The sequence below is a fragment of the Onychostruthus taczanowskii genome, unplaced genomic scaffold (genome assembly GCF_017590055.1).
Source record: "Onychostruthus taczanowskii isolate IOZ18803 unplaced genomic scaffold, ASM1759005v1 scaffold33, whole genome shotgun sequence".
NCBI lineage: Eukaryota > Metazoa > Chordata > Aves > Passeriformes > Passeridae > Onychostruthus > Onychostruthus taczanowskii.
This window is the reverse complement of record NW_024500683.1, coordinates 1,456,783-1,481,023: the sequence shown is the minus strand read 5'-3', so window position 1 is coordinate 1,481,023 and position 24,241 is coordinate 1,456,783.

Below are 24,241 nucleotides of genomic sequence, written 5' to 3'. Positions count from 1 at the left end.
TTTCTGACCTAGCTGATTCTGTGATTCATCAATATGTACACTCAGCACTTGAAAACGGGATTGAAAGTCTAAAACCTTGACTGGGAAAGACAATAAAGTGAGACACAGATTTCTGCCTGGCACTGCAAGGTTAGGGGAGGGGGCCAATACTTACAATAACTGCTGAGGTTTTGATTAAATTAATGAAGAAAAAATATGTCTGACACAGTATTGAGTGATGCCAGAAGAACTAGGATGTTGCTAACAAAAAAAAGCAGAGGTAGGTAAAGCCAAGCAAATAAACACATCAATAAATGTACCTGGAGTTCTGAACAGCTGACCTTGTTTCCAAACAACGACCACACCACTGTTCGTGTTTCTGATGGAACTGGTGGCTGCAGACAAGGAAGCTCTCAGAGGCAGGGTTTAGTTTAAATTCTAGGCTTATGTTTTATTCATGCTGTCATGCCCTTAGTTCTTTTCTAGATCAGGTCCTTGCCATGAACATGTCATGATCCTCTCCGAGACACTCATTTTCACTTCCGTAGTAGAGAAACTGAGATATGGGGGAAAGAGGGAGAAGAACCTCCCATAAAGCAGTACCTTAGATGATCAAAAAAGTAGGAGGAAGTTAAGGCACGCACACCTGAACCCAGGTTTCCCAGATGGGAAGCATTATTGGGAGGTAGATGCAGATGTCTTACCTTGCAAACAAAAGGCCAAAGAATCTGATTATAGTCTGGATTACCCTGACTCATCTGGCCATTTTTGAGTCCACAAAAAAGTCCACTGCAAATACCCATAATCTAGGAAGGACTTAAACCTAGCAGCAACCACTATTTTTGCACTATAATTGACTTTTTGCCTTAGAATACCTAGTTACATTTAAAGGGAAATTAATATTGAAACTGAGCATTCTTAACACAGGACATACCTACAGCTTCAGACTAAAAAATGATTAAGTCCCCAGAAAAAGTTTCTAGAATTATTAATGGATGCGATTGCAAGGAGGAGAGAGTAAAATTTCTGTTAGTGAGAACCTCCATTCACACACAACTTATAAGATTGCCTGGCTTGGTATGTTTGGCTTTACTGCTTGTTTCAACAAATTAATGAAAGGGCTGACTTCATTACTGTGGTTCTTTTAATCTGGCCACCTTTGTTATGCTGAAATTCTGCTGCAAACTGCTTAGGAAAGATTATCAGTTTGTTCAAGCTGGCCATGCAGTCACATGGATCAGACTGCAAACAGAGTAATCACTGAGGCTGTGCTTTGGTAAGCCTGTCTACTGCTGTTGAGTCAAGTCTAGCAGTAAATTCACAGATTCTCTACTTGCTTTTTGGGCCTTCTACAACTGAAGACCATTTTATTAGACAGTTTTTGAACAAGAAGTCAGGAAGTGATCTAACAAAATGTTTAAGTATAGTTTTTGTTTCTGACACCTGATTGTTTGTCCTTAGAAGTGATACTCATCCATAAAGAGGCAAGCATGTGCTGAAGGGTTTTATTCAGGACTCCCTACCCATGCTGTCCATGATGAGTTTTAACCTGACACTTCTTTCTACAGAAGAGGATCCAGGAGCCAGGATGTGGTAACCTGGAGAGGAGACACCCTGAATCCTCCTTTTCACTGCTTCTGTTGGACTCATTAGTGTAATTGCTTTGAGACTCTGTAATAAATGGCATTTTAGTGGAATTGCTAATGTATTACACAAGTGTCTTGATCAACTCAGTAGGAGAGTTGATGCATTATAATCTGCCAGTGTGAAAGGAAAAGCTTTAAATATATTTGCAAATATGCTTTAATTATGTGTCATATCTTCCATCTTTTCCTTTTCTGGTTAGCTCGTGCCTGTTTGTGTTGGCAATCCAATTGTGTAAATCTCATTACATGAACTAAATTACTCCAACACTCTGAAGCTCAAGCTGTTGATAGGTCTAAAGAGAAAAATTCTGGCAGCAAACAGCAAAATGTCTCCTTCTTTTCCATAGCAGAAACACAAAGCACCTGCATTACCCAAGATCTTTTTCCTTCATGCCGGTAATTCTCCCCTGTAAGAGCTGCAAGTGTTATCTCAGTACATATCAGAGCAGGCTTTTGCAGATGCCTTTCAGACCATTTCTCCACTAGAGCGTGTTCCAGCCTCTCCATGGAAGCAGCACCTTCAGTGACAAATGGGCTGGGAGTTGATGCTGAGTTCTTACATTAGTCTGTCTCCTGTACAACTGAAAATAAAATGATCCAAGTCTACAGAGTCTGCCAGGCCCTTTTACACATTAAAATGTACTGCTCATCTATCAGTTTCATCATACAACTGTGGACCCCTTGGGTATACGAAAACAAAATTCCTGCTGGAGTGATACTGGGATATTTTCAGCTCCCATGGCAATACACTCAGATCAGAGACTGCTGTGCTGCTGTCTGAGTTTCTCTACTCCCCCGGGCAGGGGAGGAGGTCTCGCCGGCTGAGCTAAAGGCACCGCAGCCGACAGCCGGGGGGGCACTCCCTAGATGCGCCGGGGCGTCCCGGGAGCACCTCAGCAAGGGGCAGCAGGGAGCAGCAGGCAGGCGAAGTAGAAGAATGAAGAGAGGGTCCCTCCTCGGGGGTAAAATCCCGAGCCGTTTATTAACTCCTGGTCCACCAGCCGAGCAGGGACCACGAGGCAGCAATACACCAGCTTATAAAGGGGGTGGAAACACGACACATTGACCAATGAGGGAGAACTAGGGAGTGAACAAACTCGTGAGAAACATGCCGGCTAGCCAATAGGGAATGTGACAGGGAGGGACCCTTGTTCCCGATCCAATCACCCACCGAAGAAAGGAGAACTTTCTGGAATATGGGAAGGAGACAGCGGGTGATGGACAGGAACTTGGGGAGGGATTGGCAGAAGGTAACCAGGGAAACAGGGGAGGAGAGAACGAAATGACACTCTCGGAGAGAGAGGTTCCAGGGGAGGGGGAGAGGGGGATCCCAGGACTGAACCATTATAGCTTTAGGGGGTAACAGAACACACCAAATGAATCCTGCACCACAACAAGAGACCATATAAGAAAAGTTTGTTGTCTTTTCATTTTGTTCTCTTAGCTTTTACTTACACATATGCGTCTTTCTCCTGCTTCTTTTATTTTGTTCACCTGCTGTTTCTCACAGAGTTATGACAAAGAGCAGGAGAAGGCATGACTCCCAGGGGTAGAGGACAACCAGCCGTCTGGAGGACAGTCGGGGAAATGGAAAAGGAGTCCTTGAGATGACAGCAAGGACCTCTTAATGCAATAAGATATTTTGGACACTAAGTGCCCTGTTAGGGTGTTTAAACAGTACACAGCATTTATATCCAGTCTTGGCCTTCACTTTTGCATGTATAGATTGGATCAGGAAACTTGTCTCAAAGTGGAATCCCCTAGAAGTTTGAAAGGTCTCAGGCTTGGGTTTTGGAAAAGACTAAATGGAAGATTAAAATCCAGCTTGGATTTCCTGAATGTCCATACTCAGGGAAGTATTTGGATGCAGCAATATTTTTTCAGTGCAAATAAAACATAATATAATTGTGGAAGCTCCAGTCTCAGGTACATTTGGGTAGGGACTTCTCAGTATAAATTAAGAGCCCTGTTCTGTTTCAATATTGAAGCTGGAACAAGACTAATTATTATATTATTGTCTCTATTACACATCATATTAATAAATTTTTGAAAGCGATGGGAACCTGAGAAAGTCTCCAGGAAGGAATTTTTTGCATCATGACTAAATGATGTGAGAAAATTTTAGAGATGCCAAGAAGCCCTTCTTTTTTTGTACATATGAATGCTCAGTGGTAGACACATATTCTCCCAAACTAAATGACCTTTAAGTAAACTAAAAAAACAACATTAGCAAGGGATCTAAAGTCTTGCAGACACCTGAAATCTATGAAGATACACACAGAAAACTCTTTATTTTTTTAAAAACACATTCTTTGGCTGAGAAATGTCCACAAGAATCTGTGTGTGTAAAACATCTGTATAAGCTGAGCAGAAATGATTATGAATTCTTTATTTATGAAAATTTTTTTTTGATGAACACTTAAATGTGAGAGGGTTTTGTAGAAGTTCCTTTCTGCTTGAAAAAGATACCACAAGGTGGAACCCTCTGAGGAAGGTACCTAGCATCTATGTTAAAAAAACAAATTGTCATTTAATAAAGGTGCCTGTTATGGAGCATGTAGTTGATATGAATGAAAAAAGCAAAAGGATCTAATCAATAAGATGGGGAAGCATAATGTTATCTTTGACATTTATAAATATGCAATCCATCTATATATTTTCATTTGTGGCAAGCACTCTAGGAAAAAGCATATATAGATATATAAATGATTAATGGAAGCAGGGACAAACAGAGAAATAGAGAAAAGCAAGCGCCACAACCTTGAAGTGAAATGTGGAAAAAAAATATCTAGTATAATCTCAGGTTCCTATCAGTCACACTGACCCCTTCACAAACTCCTAAATTATGTCAACCTTTAAAAATTGATTGCTTCACTTTCTAATATGTTAGTTCACTGAACACAATACCTTTATAAGAGCCATTAATTTTCATGGAAAAGAATACTCTATGTGCTCTGGAATGCACTGCATTCATTTTCCTCCAAAAAACTCATCTTTTTTCCTAGTGATTGCCATCTGTTTCTAATTTCTGACATTCTGTGTTGGTGGCAAAGACTATTTGAGCTTCTGTACACAATATGAGCTAAGATAGTTAATATATATTTAATATAGTTAGGCCATTTTTCTAAAAGCAATACATAAAATTTAACTTTTAAAGTAGATTATAGTGTATTTCTGCTGATGCCAGTTGAAATGAAAGTAGGAACTGGAGATCATTTACAGGTCTTGCTGGGAGCCGTCTGTACATTCTGCTCACATGTATGCCAAGATTACAAAAAGTCTTTACAATGTCAACCTTTGTTGTAAGAACAAAAGAAGAAAAAATGCCTAAATCAATATGCTTTTAAAGCATAGGCAATTTTTAAAAAGTTAATAGCTTGCATGACTAAAGGGGTCAAATTATATTTTGCTCCAGCAAGAAAAGATTGGACTCTTATTGAGAAAACTCCAAGATTTTGAGCTTTGTTCTTTGAATCCAGTTACACAATTTTGGAATCTCTACTTTAACATAAATCAGATTTTTAAAGAATCACACTGTAGCAGTTTTGGGGTAGAGGCTTCTTTCTTCCCCGGCTTTGATTTTAACTGTTACAAAAATCACAAATTTCTGAGTTATTTAGAAGGATGAAATAGTTTGTCCAGCAAGTGTTTTCTATCGCAGGGTTCCTTGTCCCACTGAAAGGTTTTGTTTTAATGCTAAATGGCAAAAAGCCCTTGTAACCCACATGCCATCAACTTAAAAGTAATGGCATCCCTACTGACTGACATATTGAGCCAAGCTTTGAGGAAAGCAACCCCCCTCCCAAAGAGCTGTTTGCATGTCTGCAGATTCTATAAGAGATTCTAACAGCTAAAGAGTACATTTCAAGCATATGAATGCTGTTGTTTTGGTGGAGTAGGTGAAAGGATTTCTCTCTTGAAGAAAGGTGGTCAATACTTCCAAAAAATCCTGCCTGTTCCTCTGTCTAATGAACCAATAACTTGCGCTTCTTTGGGATGTCAGATGTTCAAAATGCGCTGAAATAATTGGAAACAATCCAATGATGAATTTCCATATTCGCTCAGTAGAGCCTGTTTAATACAGGTGTCTCACAACATCTATAATCTCTTCTTGACACATACACATGAAAAGTAAAAAAAAAGGAAAAAAGAAAGGACAGAACAATGCCATGCCTTCAACTGAAAACATTTGACTTGTTCTTACAGGTATATTAATTTTACACAGGCCTAGAATGCCACAGCTGCCCTATTTTGATGAGCTGATGGACCTCAATGCCCCTCTGCCTCCCATAAAGAAAAGAATTCCAAGGGCCTTCTGCAGGATCTTCTCTTCTTCCCGCTGTTCCCAGTGATACTAAAATATTTCTCTTTGGATGAGGGCAACAATGAGCAGGATGGATAATATGCATGGGTTAGGAGATAATAGGTGCTTGCCAGCACACATATTTCTCTTATTTGCCCCAGCTTGACAATGAGAATATTTTCTTAACCTGATGCCAAGATATCAGCTTATCTTGGGTTTCCTTTGTATTGGGATCAGTATAATATATCTTTGGAGAAATACAATTGTAGATAAAAGAGTTGTTTGTTTTTTCCTTTTAATTACCGACTATGAGTACATCAAGAGATTTAATAATGTGGAAAGGGAAGGGATATCTAAGTTAAAGAACAATGTTGGCACAAGAACTATTATGCATAATCCAGCCAGGAATTTGTTCTGGAAACCATAATAATTCAAATAATCAAAGCAATCCTGTTCTGTAATTACTTTCCTGGGGCTGTAGCATGCACTAGAAATCTAACCAATTTTAAGATACATTTATGAGCAGGATTAGATGAAGTAGTTTAGGTAGCAGGGATCTTGAATCAATGACGCAAGAAGTACTTTGCAGTGCTGGATCATATGATCGTAAATTAAACTACTGTTGCTCTACCTCTCTCCTTCAAGTAGCAGCATGGAGCAAGGAATTTTTATGTCTCTGTTATTCAATATGTTGTGAGATTGAGTTATCCTGGATAATGGTAGTGGAACATGCTGGCTAGACCATACCAAGGCTGAATCTGGCACAAAATTCTGAGTTGAATCTCCTGTATCCATATTCCAAGCAAATAAATTCTGACAGACCAGAACCAAGCCCTGGAGCTCCTGGCTGCTGGTGTTGGGCTCTTGACTATTCCAGGTTGCACGTAAAATTGATGTGGGCAAAACATTTAATGGTGTGAAACCATTACCCCATTTGGTGCACTATCATGTTCGAAAGCACTCCAGAGCTTGGTGCAGAGACTGAGATAGCTCTGCAGGGCTGACCTCCTTAGCTTTGGCTTAATGCCCGCCATGCCAGATCCTCGTAACTCAATAAACAACAACCCAGCTGTGCCTGTCTTTCCCTCTTGCAGCTCTGAATTTCAGGAGCTGGTTTTGGCCTGAAGCAGAGCTCGAACTCACCTGCTATGTGCAGCTACTTTGTTCTAATGAACCCTCTCAAAACAGAGTTTGTTGCAAAAATGGAACACAGACCCCAGTGCTGTCTTTCAGGTGCTAGAAGACCCCTGGGTCCTTCACAGATTTTCCTGGTGTGCAGTGAATCATGCAGGGAACAGATAATTTCATGGTCTACAGGTAATTATGTGGTTCCCACAACTGTGATATATTGATGATGCAGGATACATATATTATGCACCACACTGCACACAGTATTTTAAAACTGATTTTAAATGACATTCAGCTCCTAGGGAACATCTTAAATTAGGTTCTGACCAATGATAGAGTCTTTCTTTCTCTGCTCCAAGTTACTTTATTTTGATCCTTTCCATTTAGTAACACAGGATGGATGGGTACAAATATGGGAGAAGTACAACCACCATGCATGGACACCCAATATATTTATTCATTCTCTCTCCTAAGGAAACGAAAATGAGAGCTTTTAAAGCTTTTTTTTAATCCTGATTTTTTTTTATTAGTGATCAATAAATCAGTATTTTCTCTACCTATTTTTTGAGCAAGAGCAGAAATATTTGTGGGATATTTTATAAGCCTATTCAGCCAAAGGAAGACACCTAGCATATGTGGTTTACATTTGTAAAATTATAAATCTTTGCCTATTAGAACATGGAATGTACCAGAAAATCGGACAGTCCTCCCATATCCATTTTTCCCTTGCTGCTCCCTCAGTTATTATTGCTCAAAACTTCAAGAGAATGTCCTTCTCTCAGGAAACCATTTTAGTGTTCTTAAAGGTCTTCTCTATAAAACAGTAAGAAAACTTAATTTTTAAAGTATTTCCCTGGAAAGAACATTTCCTTTCTACAGTCAGTTCTTCCTCATGGATGAAGGTGCCTGGCATCCTTGAGTGCCCTGGCCCCAGGACCAGGAGAGAGATACTGGAAACCCAGGAATTCCCAGCCCTTTCATATGGCAGAATTGCTTGTGAAACCTGAATCTTGGAAATTCAGAGTTCCTGAACATGATTTGACAAAAGAAATACTTTTGCTGGCAGAAATCCTAGCTGGCCCTACTTTTACTGGCAATTCAAGGCACTAGTCTGAACTGTCCAGGACAGCAGGTGACTGGAGATTATCCCTCCTGTCAAGACACACAAAGCTGGTTATTCAGGACATTCAAACTGAAGAGTAAGGCTGTATTTCCCTGCCTGGGAAAGCAGGAACTTAAAAGTATTTGACAAAAAATATTAGGCAAAGGTGGTAGATGGACACACTCCTTTCTGGAGCTGATCATCCTTTTCTGAAGTGAGTGCTAATTTCAGCCAATAGCCTCTTGGTTCTAGGTCACAGACCTAATTTCTCTCTGAGTCTCAAGGAATTCATCCTCAGACCTCCTAGCTCCCAGAGGAGTGCCTCTAGGCTGTACTCAGGAATGCAGAGCAAGGGCAGCCTCCAGGGACTGACAAAAAAGTTTAAAAACAGTCAGGTGAGAAAGGACTGGCTCAATGAATGGCTGTAAATCCCTGGTGATACTCTCCTCCTGCCATTCCATTATTTGATGCAGTTGCTTTCAGATGGGGCAGGTCAGAAAGCCTTGAATGTGTCTCCAAGATTGACTAATGCCTGATACAAACCAATGGTTGGTGCATTTTCACAGAGGTAAACTTTAGAGAATCACAAAATCACAAATTGGGTTGGAAAAGACTTCTGAGATCATCAAGTGCAATGTGTAATCTAACACCACCATGTCAATTAGATCATGACACTAAGTGTCACAACCAGTCTCTCCTTAAAAACCTCCAGGGGCAGCGACTCCAGCATCCCGTGGGCAGTCCATTCCAATGTCTAATATCCCTATCATCCATCTAATCATTATAATCACCCAATGTCAAATCTTTCTAATGTCCAATCTAAACCTCCCCTGCCATGTTGACACCTGCCTGAGAGAAGGTGTTCCTTCCAGGTGGTTGTAGAGTGATAAGGTCACCCCTGATCCTCCTTTTCTCCAGCATAAACACCCTCAACTCCTTCATAAGACTTGTGTTCCAGACCCTCCACCTGCTCTACTGCCCTTCTCTGGACTCACTCCAGCACCTCAATGTCCTTCCTGAACTGAGGGGTCCAGAACTGGACACAGGATTTGAGGTGCAGCCTCACCTGTGCTGAGTGGGGGGGGACAATCCCTGTCCTGGTCCTGCTGGCCACACTATTTCTGACACAGGCCAGGATGCCACTGACATTCTTGGCCACCTGGGCACCCTCTGGCTCATGTTCAGCTGCTGTCGACCAGCTCGTCCAGGTCCCTTTCTGCCAGGCAGTTTTTCAGCCTCCAGTGCCTCCAGCTTCTACTGCTGCAGGAAGTTGCTGTGACAAAAATGCAGTTCTTGTGACAAAAAAACCTTTAGCCAAATCAAGTCCCTAAATCAGACTTCAGCGATGCAATAGGAAAAGAGTTGCATAAGATACCTTCAGTTTTTCATCTGGCTAGGGTTCTCTCTTTGGTAAACAATAAAAAAGTAAAAAAAAAAAAGTAAAGCAAAAATTCTCTAAGCAAACCTGACAGGTTATTATACATTTCCAAAAGGGGAAACTTTAGCATGTGTGTCTAAGTGGCTTCATCTTTGGTAACTCATGAAAAATGATAGGTAGATTGTTAGCAGCTGGTGCCAGAATCAACATTCTTTCTTTTCCTAGAACCTGAAGATTTAAAGATTTTCCCATCAGGAGGATTTATGCAAAGATTTATGGATCCTGAAAAAGTTGGCTTGACCTGTATTATTCCTCTGTCTTTTGGACATTTTGATTTTAAATAAATGGGTTTCTTACATATAAAAATAGTGAGCACTTCTCCATGAAGTCCATGAGACTACAGTGTAAGCCTTCAAGTTATCTTTTCCTTTATTTAACACTTTTGCATGCTTGGTATAGTACTTATCACTGGAAAAGTTGCTAAATGACACAAATTGCATACAGCAGTAATAATACTTTGATCAGTATTGAAACCCAGTTGCACTAAATCCTACTTGTTAACTAGAAATTGTTAGTAACAAGAAATTGTTTTTCAAATTAGTTTCCTTTCTCTGGCCGCTGTTTATGTTTTCTCTCCTCTGAACAACAGTGACCAGCCCTTGGTCCATTTTGGTACCAATTACATATGAATTATGTCTTAATCTATTTATTTGTAAAATGATTGCTTTCTTATCTCTTTTGAAACATTTGAAAAAGAAATAAAACGGCTAAAAATCTTACAAATGATGGCAACAAGAAACTGAGTCCATGAGGGGAGTGGTTTCTATGCACAGATTAACTGTGGTTAGAAGTTTATCACAATTAATATTAGTAATAGAAAGAGAAGAATGGCTGATAAACTAGGAAAATCCACTCATTTTCATGAATAACTATCCAACTGGGATGTTGTCAAATCAGATGACCGTGTTGTAACTCTCCTGATTAAAAAACTGACTGAAATAATTTCCAAGCTTCTAACTGTTTTTGCGAGTAGACTAGGGAATAGTGAAGTTCAAGAGGATGAATTTTAGCAAAATATAGAGCCTGTGTTCAGAAATCGGAAAAAGAAAGTGTCAGGGGTTTGAAGAGGAATAATCTTAACTTCAGTTCCTGGAAAAGTGCTGGAACAATAATCAGCTAAACTATTTGTAAGCACTTGGAAGATAACAGGGAGGTAAGTAACAGCCAACATGGATTTGTTTAGAATAAACCTCTCCCAGCTTTGTTTCTTCTTATGATGCAGTAGTAGGATTTGTGGATAAAAGAATCAATAGATGCCAGACACCTCTTGACTTTAGTCACAATTTTGACAGTTTCTCACATAAAATTCTCATAAGCAATGTTAAGTAATTTGGTCTTAGCAAACTATAGTAACATCAGTGCAAAACCAAAGAATAATGTGTGATGGAGGTTAAAATTATTATTTTTATGGATAGCACCAAGTTTGGATGACTCTCAATCACAGTAAAAAGAGTAGCACACAATCCTTACAAAATGGAAACATAGTCAAAAAGCTACGATGTAAGTGAATAAACATACTCAGGCATACAGAATAGCCTGTGTAAATAATCTGATCAACAGATTGGGTGACAGTTCTTCATGAAAGGCTCAGAAGGTTATAATACATCACAAAAACTGCATGAAACAGCAATTTTGTACAGCTGGGGAAAGAGGAAAATATAATGTATCATATACATCATTCTGAGATGTATAAACACAAGTTTCATCTGGAAGTATGTCTACTCAATCTGATAAGACCACAGCAGGAGCCAATGCTATGATTTCAAGGTCTTTATTAAAGGGATGTATAGAATCTTTGGAAAAAGTACAAAGTGGAAGAATGAGCAGAGGTCTAGAAAGTATGATCTATGGAAAAAAATATGCCGAAGGAATTTGGAATGTTTAGACTGGAGAAGGAGTGGCTGGAGGGGGTGATAACACTCTTTAAATATGTAAAAAGTCATAAATAGAACAAACTGTTCTGTCTTTAGGAGTCTGAGATTGTAGGCACTGCAGCTCAGTCCCAAGTGGCAAAACACTATCCATGAGCAGAGTGAGGACTGGAACAGGCTGTCTGAGGACATTGTGGACTCTCTGACACTGGAAACTTAGGAGACCAGCATAAGACAATCACCTGCCAAGAAGACTTTGGATACAGTCAGTATTCTTGAGGAGAAAGATGTGGTGACTGTGAGGTTTCTTTCACTCTCTTTTCCATGGGCTATGATAAATATAACCTAACAATAAAACACTGTATTTTTGCCCTTTAACTTCAGTATCTGGAAAATTTTTCTGAAACAAGATTTTCATAGTATCTTGTTGCTAAAGACACCACATTTCAGGCAAGGAAAATGGAGCTGTTGAAAACATCCAAAATGTCTTCAGTGCTTGCTGTGCTACACTGAGAAATAAAACAAAATGTTCTCAAACTATGGAGTATAGAACATAGTTTGGTTATTTGGATGTGGCTTTCAACAACCACATACTTAGTGGAAGTTTCTGATAAGCTCCAGGAGATTTACTAGCCATCAATGATAACTGAACTTTCTTATTGAAAGAGATGGGATCTAACTGGCTAAGCAAAGCCCTGGGCTGTCACTTGGGTGAGGAGATCTCTAAATTAAGAGTGATGGGGGAAGGAGAGGATGATCAACCATGAAGTGAGGAAGTGGTGGATTGTTAGGCAAGCAAAGGTTATGGTGTGATTTGAAGCAATCCAGGAGGTTTCTGAAGTGCATTGATCATGTGGGTAATCAATATGAGTATATTGCAAGTACTGTACTTGCAAACCAAGACCTTCTTGAGAATGTGGAAACTGGGGGCAGCTTCCACAGCAGCAACCATGAAACATCAGAGTTCAGAATACTGAGAGGACGGATAAGGAAAAAAGCAGGGTCACTGTCCTGAACTTCAGGAGAAAAACTTTGACCTATTCAGATAACCAATGGGAAGAATCCTCTTCTTTGAAGAAAAGAGGGGTTCAAGAATTACCTTCTTCAAGCTCAAGACACTGCCGTCTCCATGTATTGGAATTTAGGCAAAGACAGCAGCTGGACTGCATGGCTGAGCAAGATGATCTTCATAAAACTCAAACACAAAAAGAGAGATGTGGAAGCAAGGGCAGGAAGGAATATGGAGACAAGTCAATTGTGTAAGGAAAGATCTAGACAAACCAAAATCCACCTGAAGTTGTAAATTTAGAGCTTTTTAAAAAGTACATTGTCTACTAGACACAATCATTCAGCTCTGAAGAGACATATCTAATATCAAGGATTATGTCAACTAATTTGTGAGAAATGTGAAAAAAAATCTCAAAATCTATGAAGCATTTCTTCAGAACAAGATAATACTGAGTTTTAACTTCATGAGTATGAGTACATTCCCTTTGGATGTCTCCACAGAAATTAGTTATTCTGAAAACATCTTTCCTTTAATATATGGGTACAATTCTTGCTCCACAATTCAGCTAATCCATGGTACTCATATTCAGTAGGAAATGCAGTTTATTTTCTCATGACCCATGAAATTTTTCCTCTTTCTCTGTATCCTAATCCAGAACACACTAAACATTTTAGAGATTTCGTGGTATTAAATCAGCTTTCAGCAACAAGTAGTAAGTTTGTTTTTTTTTTTTTTAAAGAATGTTCTTTAAAAAGGTTCACAAAGACAAGAATCTTTATTCTGCTTAGAAAAAGTATGGTGTAAGCCCAGCTTACAAGTGTAACAGACAAGTACAACAGAAGACGAAATTTAGAACCTAAAGGCAGAATAACTGAGGAAGGAGTACTGTACTATTTTAACAGGGGAATATTACTGACAACGTGAACAAGTTTTAGTGGTGGGAAGAACTTGCTACCATAAACACATCTAAATTAAGACTGAATGATTTTCTAGGACAGGTTGCAGATAAGATGAAGAAATCTGTAGGTGCATAAATTAAGAAATTAATATGCTGAACAGTTTGTATTTTATGCACATTTTCTTTTGGGCTCAATGTCAAAAAACAAACAGTTTTCCTCATGGTGAAAAGCATGCAACAGTGTTCCAACAAGACCACCCCAAATGCAGCGTGAATACAAGGTCCTCCAGCACATGTGTGGTACAGACCTAAGACCACTATCTTTTCACTACCAGAAAAACTGTTGGAATAAGGTCCAGGAACCATAACAGAGCACAGTAAACCAAGCACTTTTTGTTTTTTTTTTTCTTTCTGCATAAGAAGTACACAGTAATTAAAATCTTATAATGTATGGAGCAAAGACCAGCTGGACTCACTACATGCTGAGCTGTCTAATAACCTTCAGGAACAGATTTCCTAAAAGAGGAGTATAAAGTTTTCGTGTCTTCCTTTGACAATTAATATATTTGTGAACTAGAATGTCATGCAAGTTCTGTAATTTATCTCTCATGGTGACTTGTGATTTCTGTACATCAGCAGCATTAGATTTTATTACGTCATCAGTAAGTCATTGTTCTACTACTTATTGTGTTCAGTTTGCTAAATATGATTCACTAAATCATCAGTGACAACTCAGGATTTGCAAACAGTGTTTCTTATGAGATCAGAAAGCTTTTTCTGTGCCATCACAGGATCATTATTTTAAACTCATGGGTGGTCATAAACAGTTTTGTTTAAGTCTTCCCAGTCATTTGCAAAGGAGATTTTCTGAAGATTTTAAAGTTTGAAATCTTATGAGAGTATATGAAAGTAAATTTAAAAGTTTTTGGTTTTTTTCTTGATTTTGAAGTCATTCCTACACAAGTGAAGTCAACAGAGCATTTTTCACTGATCTTTCTCATGTGGCATCAACAAAAGATTTAAAAAGCCTGTTTGGAGCTGAATTATGCAGAATAGATATTTTTTGCATACTTCTTCATGGTGTTACAACATGTCATTTGTCTTAGTCACCTTCAGTATTCTGAAGTGACTCTTTAGATGACAGTTACTGAAGACATGTGTGAGTGGAATATGGAAAAGCATGTAAATTTTCCAGGAATCTTTCTAGCTTTAGTCGTATTGTTTCTGAAGTACTGTTATTTGTGTTAATCAATACATTGTCATTTACTTAGATGAAGATATTCTTCAGTTAACTTGTACTGTGTTAGTCACAGTGTATGTAACTTGCAGTCTTGCCAGAACAATATTTTCCCTTTTTATTTTCTTGCCATAGTTTGAGAACTGTTCAATATGCTCCTCCTGTTATTCAGAGCCATAAACCAAGTCTGTCATTTCTCTGTGGAATTCTTCTGCTTAATCTGAAATGCCACCAGAAATGAAGGTTTTATTCATAATATCCAACCTGACTTAGCTCATTTGGTTAAAGAATGGTGCTAATAACACTGTGGACCTGGGTTAGATCCCTTTACAGGCCATTCACTAAAGAGCTGCACTCAGTGATCCTTGTGGGTCCCTTCCAACACAGAACATTCCGTGGTTCTATGAATAGATCAGATTTACTCATTAATAATGTGTAAATATCTAAATGTAAGAAATTTGAAATACATTGTTTTAAAAAGAATAAGGGTCAGATTCTTCTGAAAAGAAGAGAACGAACTGAAGCACATGAGCAGAACATTCTCCCTAGTGAGTGGAAAACATTTAACTGTATGAGTCCCTCACTGATAAACACAAGGACTAGCTTCTTCTGTTCCTTAGAAGGGCTATGAAGGGATATAAGGCAAAAATAGACCACAAATCCTGTACAAACACAGGCATCTTTTGGCAAGGGCTAAAAAAGTCTCACAAGAATGTTTTTGATGCACATTTAAATAGGAGAGCAGTCAACAAATGCAGAGGACCCAGCAGATATGGTCACTGAAGAAAAGCAGTTGATAAGGAAACTGCTGAGATACAATGTACTAGCACCATATGTGGCAGATACCAGGAAGACTTGTTGTGTAGTCAGGATAGTTAAGAATTAGGTTACTTAACCTTGGTATCAAAATCAGAACTTAAATCTTGATCTGTACTATTCAAAATCTTCTCCTTATGCACAAAGATCTACATCAATATTGTTTGTTTTCTTGTAGTCTGTACTGTGTTCAGTATTAAAACCAGATCCTCATCTGCTGAAAGCACTCTAAAATGAATCACCACACCTCATTAAATTACAAATGAGAATCTAGACAATAACATTCAAGAAAATAAAACAGTTATCACACTTTTCACACACACATGCCGTAGAGTACATAATGTCCCTTTCTTTCCTTTTATTTTTTTAAAAAATATAAATATTATTAAAACATCTTTTGCAGTTTTCCCTCTTAGTTAACTAGCAATATTTGTAATTGTGTGCCATTAAAATTATGGTTTGACTGGTGACCTTGCCAGCGACTGGCATCGTCTTTAATTTTATAGCACTAGAGAGTCATACTTGTCCTTGCCAGTACTATTATGCAGATGCACTGGGGACATTTGCTGTACTGACGTGCTGAAACACTCTGATTCTTTTCCAGGGAAGAGTGGGGAGTTCTTCTGCCCTGGAAGTTCTGGGGAAATGCTGGAGTTGTAGAATTTTCATTTTTTAGTGCATTCACATTAAAATGAGGAAGTATTACCAGTCTTACTAGAACAATAGCACTTGCCTTGCGCATTTAGCCTGATCTGAAGGATAATTTAATTGAGAGATTTTTTTTTGTACAGCAAAAGCAAATCTGAGGAGTAGCACTACAGAAAGAATATAGGCTACATCTGCCACAGAGGCATAAGAGAATATCCAAGGGAATAGAAACCTGTAAAATTATTTCAGGCAGTTTTATTTCTATATCCAAACTCTAGAAAAACTTCATTTCAGCCTAGAAAATGCAACATGGCATTGTTTAAGATGTGTTGGATTCCTTTGGGCTACTATAACCACATATATTAACAAGTAGTATGGCCAGGAGGTTTCTTTCTGCCTTTACCTACTATTGGGACATCACTTTGAAAGCAAGTTCTCATTGAGGCTGAGACAGTCTGTGAGGATGGTTTTCTTTCTCCTGTCTTTGAACATGAACTACAGCTGGCTAAATGTATACACATGGTACAAGTAGAATAAAAAAAATCCAGTTTCACCAGTCTGAAGTAGCTATATTGTTATCTAGGGAATAAGCAGGTAAACCCCAGCCAGTAATAACTGTAATTGACCATAATTCATTAACCACTCCATAGACTAATGCATGCACAATCACTGTGGTTGCTTTTCTTTGTCTCCTAGACACAGAAATCCAGCCAGCCACAGAATCAGTGAAATGCTGAGGAACGTGTCCATTTGCAATCACTCCTGACTGCCTAAGACTAGAAGGATAACCTTGTACGTAGCCTATGAGGATCAGAGCAAAAAGGTAAGCAAAGGAAATGCTTGGCAATTATTTCAAACTAACAATATTTTGGGAAACAGCATGTCTGGATAAGCAGGTGATTTTCATGGAGGAATCCATATATAACAATTTTGCTGCTGACCTACTGGTTAGTTTTCAGGAGGTCCTTTCAGTTCTCTGTGATATATTTACACCATCTGTACATGGGGATTAAAATGTCTCTCCAGAACATTTTAAGATTGATGAGAGCTGTAAATATGACTTTCACAGTGCTTACACACAAAAGATACACTTCAGGCAAAGAAAGATGCCTCAAGCCTCCAGTGATTCCATGCTAATCAAGGGTTTATTCCAGGCACAACTTGTTCCATGCGTTCATAAAAATATCAGTCTACCAGACAGCTGAATGTATGAACCATGTGCAAATAGGCACCCTTTCTTCCCCCTTATGGTGTCATTGCTTGACATTTCTTGAATAACAAAGTTATATTTTTATAAAATCATATCCTAGCAATTTTTCTCAACAAGACCACAAGCTAGGGCTAAGATGACTAGGATGACTAAGATGACTAAGATTGTAGCACCATCTTCATTTCAAATTATGGCATGAACATCATCATCAAAAGACAGAGGCACATAGCTTAGCAGGTTTTAATATCTGCTACATACCATGAATTTTCAAAAATTACTAGGCAGAAATTTGGTGGGTGTCAACTTGAAAGCACAATATTTCACAAAGAATAAATACCTTGATACTCTTTAGAAGCATTCCTTGAGCAGAAGGAAACTTTATTTAGAAGTCACAGAAAAACTATTTATTAATACCACAGAAATAGCCCAAAAATATAGTAATTAAATGCGGTACTGAGGGCCAGGCACAGATTTATTCTAAGCACTAAAAAAAAACTTCATCCATTAATGTCAGCCAGTGCACTCATAGACTGGATGACTGGACAGGAGAGCAGCTGCAGAGTTTTCCTGTTTATACACAGCTGCATCCAACCCTTCTGGATAACTGCTCTAATTTATAAAGCGCTGCTCTTTATTAATTTAATGCTAGGTTGTGTTATTTCAGTCAGTTTGCTTTTTCAGTTCTACTAGTGCAGAAGTGACACAATGTACTTAAAATGTCAGTAGCAACTAGGCAACTCAGCAGGATTTGCTTTAGACTAAAAAAATCATGAAGCATTTTGGATGTTCCCAGTTAAGTGAATACAGGATATTATCCTAAAGTGGTCATTCATCATAAGAGAAGACAAAAGTCAATGCCCTAACAAGCCCCATCCTCTTCAAGGTTATTATGAGACTAGACCAAAAATTTTAGCAAATAGGTAAAATGAATGTTGTCAAAATTCTAAAAGTATTTCTCAAATGAAGCATTTCACATACCTTTGTTTCATAATTAATTCCAAAGAAAATTAATATTTATGACATTTAAGTCTTGCCAATTACTGTTTTAATTTCTCTGTAATTTCAATAGGGGTGAGTTTTCACCCCTTATTCTTCATATGTTGTAACTAAATCCAAGGTATATCATAGAGCTGTCACTTAAAAAAAATAAAAAGAGGAATTGTCTACTGTTCTGCATTAATGTGTTTCTAATTTTTAAATTTTCCCATGATAAGTAGAATATTTTTGCCCATATTTGCTGAAGTACACATAAGACTGATTAATAGCAAGAGTGGTTATTTTAAAAAATTTAGCTCTGATTTGAAGATCCCACTTCATATTATTTGGCTGAGATTTTTGCAGCAAATAGCGAAGTTTCTATAATGGAGAAAGACTGTAAAATATGTGCTTTGTAGATCTGTCAGCAAAAGTTATTTTACTAATCATAATATGATCAGACAATAATCTGATCTGCAATTTGGGTATAATCTACAAATCTACATTTGGGTATAATGTTCACAAGTGTCCAGTTTCTTGGTCTCTCATTTAGGACACTCAGGCCTTTAGAAGGCCATGAAAAACTTGAGAGCATTAGAACTAGATAAGGAAAATTCAAACTGAGGGCATTTTCCAGGTATTCCAGGCCATTTGTAGGCCACTGCTGTGGAGCAATAGAGATTTTACCAGAAAGACATGATAGATCTAAATGCTCTAATGCATGTAACTTGAATGACAGAAGTTTTTAAATTGTGTTAGGTGGCACTGAAATAACAATCTGGTTGAGCACAGCACAGCACCAACCCAGCCTGGCTGATTTGTCCTAGAGCTGACATATCACTGCTTTTGTACACACAACAGAGCCACAGTTTGAGACTGGACAATACCTTTGGAAGCATCTACTTCAATCTGGGTTAGCTACAGCATCTTGCAGAGGGTTATATCCAAATGGGTTTTAAATTACTCCAATGATGGAGATGGCACACCCTCTCTGGAAAGCCTGTTCCTGTGATCAGTCAGCTTCACATTAAAAAGAAAAGGCATTTTCTACACTTAAATAGAATTTCCTCTATTTCAATTAGCTCCCAGTGCCTCTTGTCCTGTCATTTGAAATCCTTGAGAAGATCCTGACTCCATCTTTTTTACTACTCTTTGACATCACATTCAGAAGACCCACCTGAGCTTTCTCTTCTCTAGGCACAACAGCCACAGCTCTCTCCTCCTCTCCTTATATAACACATTACTGCACAGCACTGCCCTGTACTCCATAGCATAGCTGTGCCCTGAAGGATATTTTTTTTAATTGCATCTTACAAGATTCTTAATTTTGCAGCCGTATTTTGAAGACCTGATTGCTAGGATTCATATACAAAAGTATTGTAAATCCATTTTCTTAAAATATCAGGAGAGTATTATGTGAAGAGGAAATACAAGTTCAGGGCTCTTCTATCTAACAGACGAATTTCAGGAGCTGCACTGGAAGTTAGTGATTTCCTGAGAAATGCATGCCTGAAGCTGAGGATGTTTCATCCTGTGCACATCTGTAGACTCCTCAGTCCATATGTAAGCAAGGCTATTTTTTTTCTTAACTGATGTCCTGAAAACTCCTTTTCTCTCCATCTTCTTCTCTCATTCTCTTTATTATGGGCTCTTTCTTCAAGCCATGTCTGGCTGTGTCTTCTGGATAAAGTTCAGAGTCTGGGAAATGAACCAGCTATGCTGGTTGGTTAAATCTTTATTGTTCTCTCTTTTGGTTTCAAGTCCATGTTACAGAGGCCTCAAAATGCATTATAAACATATGTACTGTATGTGAATGAATGAGGCTGGGCAGGCAGTTATCCAACAATGACTGTGCCTAAATGCAATTCTGACCCTAACCACTTCACTGCGATGCTGTAACAGAACCGTTTCCTGTTGGCAAAGTGCCATGACTTAGAAAAAATGAGTGTGGTTTCACCTCTTTGGGGATTTACTGTTCCTACCAGCCTTTAGTCGCTAGATGTCAGGGCTTTATCTGGCAGTACCCATGTTAACTAAAATATTGTACTTCTGTAGTTCAGTGTACTGCAGGCATTTCTTATCAGCTCTGGGCACCAAATGAAAGCATTGGTTTGTTGATAAACATTACCAATGTACAGCTAAAGTAATGATTTTTAATTATGTGAAAAAAAATTAAGAGTTTTCACACACACACACAAAACCCCATAATTTTCAAGCGCAGTGCTTAATGAACTGACTAAAGAAAATAATTGAAAATATTGATCTCTTTGCCAGCAGTGTGTCTCAGTAATTGTAGTGGGTCCAGTACTTATCTGAAGAGCACAGTGTGTGCTCTGAGCCATACATCCAGAATCTGACATATTAAAGACCTGCACTCTGTAACACTGAATTCTCTCAAAATTTAGAAAGACAACTGGTGCCTTGTGGGGAGTGTACTCTGATCAGATGAGTAGAGTTAGAAAGAAAGAGAGCAAGGACCATTCTCCAGCTGCAAGAGCAATAGCCCCTGACACCTGTCACCTGTGCCCAAATCATAGCCTTTCCCCTCTCCTGAACTAAGAACTCCACAATCTAAATACCCTGGGAATTGAGCCTGGCAGGGGAGATACCCCTGGCAGGCAGCCGCCTGAGAGAGGGATGGTGACAAGACCAGGCATTGTGCGGGTGTTATGTTGTAGGGCCAGCCATGTTCTGGGATGTGAGCCTGTGCCTTTATTTTACCCAGTTAGCTACATAGAGGGGTCACGACAGACCTGGTGTAACAGCCTGGCCAGGACAGTCTGGTGGCTGACATCAGGCATGTGTCTTGGTGGCCTTGCCAATTTCAGGCTGCCCTTCAGGGACAGATGTGCCCACTGGGTGTTAACTCACCTGGTAAATGCACGAAAGACTGGACATGCCTCTTAATTTGAATCATGGAAATGGGTGTCCTCCTGGTTTCTGCACTGACAGCCTGTGTTTATGCTAACATCCTGGCTCAAGTGTGCACAGGCTGTTCCACGGTACCTCAGGCACTGCGCCATCCCTCAATAATCCTGTTTTCTGCTGTGTCTGTGTCACTGAGCAAGGCTGAGTTGTTCTTTGAAAAATATGCATTTCATCTGTTAAGGTCACTGAGCTCTCTGTATGTCAACACCCTTTAATCCTATTTTGGAATGTTGATCCTTCTGTCCCTTGATTGCTGCTATCACTTTATGACAGTTTGCTGTTAGATTTATGTTTTAATCAGAGTCACAACCAAGATACATATACTTACCATTTTGGATGTAATTGCTCAAATTACTAATAAACTCTATAGCAGTAGTATAGCTTGAATTTCATATCTATCCAGACTTGCAATTCCTTTTGCAAAACACATTATTAAGATCCAATTACTCTAGCATGATTTGTACATTTGTTGAGAAGAGAGCATAACCCCAAATTAATTTCATGCAGGCTGCTAAGCAAGTGACAAAATCCTCCATGAAGCAAATTCCTTGACTGAGGTGTAGAAGCTTCCAAAGGCTGGTGCCAGTCCCAGGAGTCATTTATGGTCTAAATACTTGAAGTTTAATATTCTTGTATATCTTTTCACATACACCCACATATACACATATTCCTATCTATATGAATACAAGCTGTATACATGCTCAACATTATCTGTGTTCTTCTTCTATGATTAGTTCTTGCATTAAATAATTTAAAAACTTACTCTTTTTCTGACATAATAAGATATAAATAAAATAGTCAAAGAAGAGATGCATAATTATATAGAAAGGAGTATTGCGGGCTTTAAAAACACAATCCAAAAACTTTCTAATAGGCAGATATGTTTTTAAAAGCCTCTGAAATTTGGGAATGGAAAGGCAGCCATCAGGCCTTATGGGACTGTCATCACTATGCATGGGTTTCCCTTCCCTCTCTAGCACATGTGGTACTAATTGCTGTGTTGGTGAGACCGTGGAGCTGGATTCTTCATGAACTGGCTGTAACATTGGCAGACATTTACTCATCTACTGCTAGCAGTTTTTAATGGAAAATCTGCATCCATTCATGCTAGAAAAATGCTTATGTTAAAACAGAGGAAAACTAAACAGAGAAAACCAGATATCAGTAGCTTTTCTAGCTGCCAATAGTGGATATTCTACTACTTCATGAGCATTTACTGTATTAAATTTGAGGACAAACCGGTGAATGTGATCAAACATTAAAAAATATTTTGCAGAACTGCACATTTTTTAACCATATTTCTGAACCTGCCTATGTCACAAATTGAAAATTATACAGCATGTGATAATAAACTGACAACTTGCTTATACCTGACTCAAACTTATAAGCAAGACTCACTAAAAGTTGCAAAATTGCAGTTGCCATATAGGCTGATTAAGGCACATCTCCTTAGAGAGAAATAAGCACTTCACTCATGGTTGTACATAACATACAGCTGTTTGACCAGGGGAATAATAATTCTCAGTTAGAGGCCCCACTTTCCTCCAACTTTTCAGGAGTTTCTCTTCACTTACCGTGAGTCTTCCTGTGCTTCACAGCTCCAAACACTCCCTTGATATTAAACAATTCTTATATTGACTGTGTTTAGAAAGATATTTATTCAACCACAAGAAAATGAGAATTTTGAAGCATTCTTTCAGGTCTGTCACTCACTGTGGTATGAGAGATCACATTCAAATTTCAGATACATTAAGTTGGAGCAGAAGCTCAAGTCATGTAACAGGAGCAGAGGTTGAGTCTAGAGCTGAAAATAACAGAATATGAGTAATTTCCCTGGTGCAGAAAACTCTGTGTGCGTGACAGGAAACATGAGTAGCATGTGTTAAAAAGGGCAGATTGGGCTGAAAAGGATTAACAGCTGGAACCTCTAAAGAATCAGACTCCAGGACAATTTATTTCAATGTTTTTTCATATTTTCAATACTGAACTTGGCACAGCTATTAAAAATCTTCTAACAAAATTTGTTGATGAAACAAGCATCATCAAATACAGATAGATAGATAGATAGATAGGTAGATGGATATATACATAGGTAGATCGATTGATTTTCCATACTGGGAAAAGCTGAGGGATCCTGGAGTCGGTGGAGCAAAGTATTACCAGAAAAAGATGGGGAAATGTGCTCTGTGATGAAGAAAATTCACACTGGAAGGTGTCCAAAGAAGGTCAACAAATCTGGTAAAGGGTCTGGAGCACAAAGAAGCCGATGAGAGAACTGGGGTTGTTTAGCCTTGAAAAAAGGAAGGTCAGGGGAGACGTTATTGCTCTTCTACAAATATCTGAAAGGAGGGTGTAGCCAGGTGATAGTTGGTCTCTTCTCCTGCATAAAAAGCACATGATGAGAGGAATCAGCCTCAAGTTGCTCCAGGTGAGGTTTAGATTAGATATTAGGAAAAATGTCTTTAGTGAAAGGGCGGTCAGGCATTGGAATAGGCTGCTCAAGGAAGTAGTGGATTCCCCATCCCTGGAAATCTTCAAAAAGTGTGTGGAAGTGGTGCTTGGGGATATGGTCTAATGGAGAACATGGTGGTGCTGTGTTGATAGTTGGACTTACTGATCTTGGAGGTCTTTCCCAAGCTAAATGATTCTAAGATTATTTGTGTGGAGGAGGGCTACCAGATTTTTCAACTGAGATAAACTTTATTTACAAAGGGATAGTAAAAGAGATTTGTTGTCTAACCTAAAGAACAGAATTTAGAATGGCTATGATTGTTAGCTCTAGGTAACCAGGTACACAAACTCCTGTGAAGAAAGAAACAATATAAGTCAAAGGGCATCATTGTCAATGAGTGTAAAATGGCAAATTAATCTTTTTCAATTAATGGATAAAAAAAGCCGTTTGGCAGTCAAAGCAATGTGGTTCTGAAACTTTCCCAGTCATATAGTCTCTTGGATAAAATAGCTGTAAAATGCAGCTTGATTGATCTGTAAAACAGATCAGAAGACAGAACTTCCATCTATGTCAAGGTTCAATTCAATGTTCTAAATTTTGC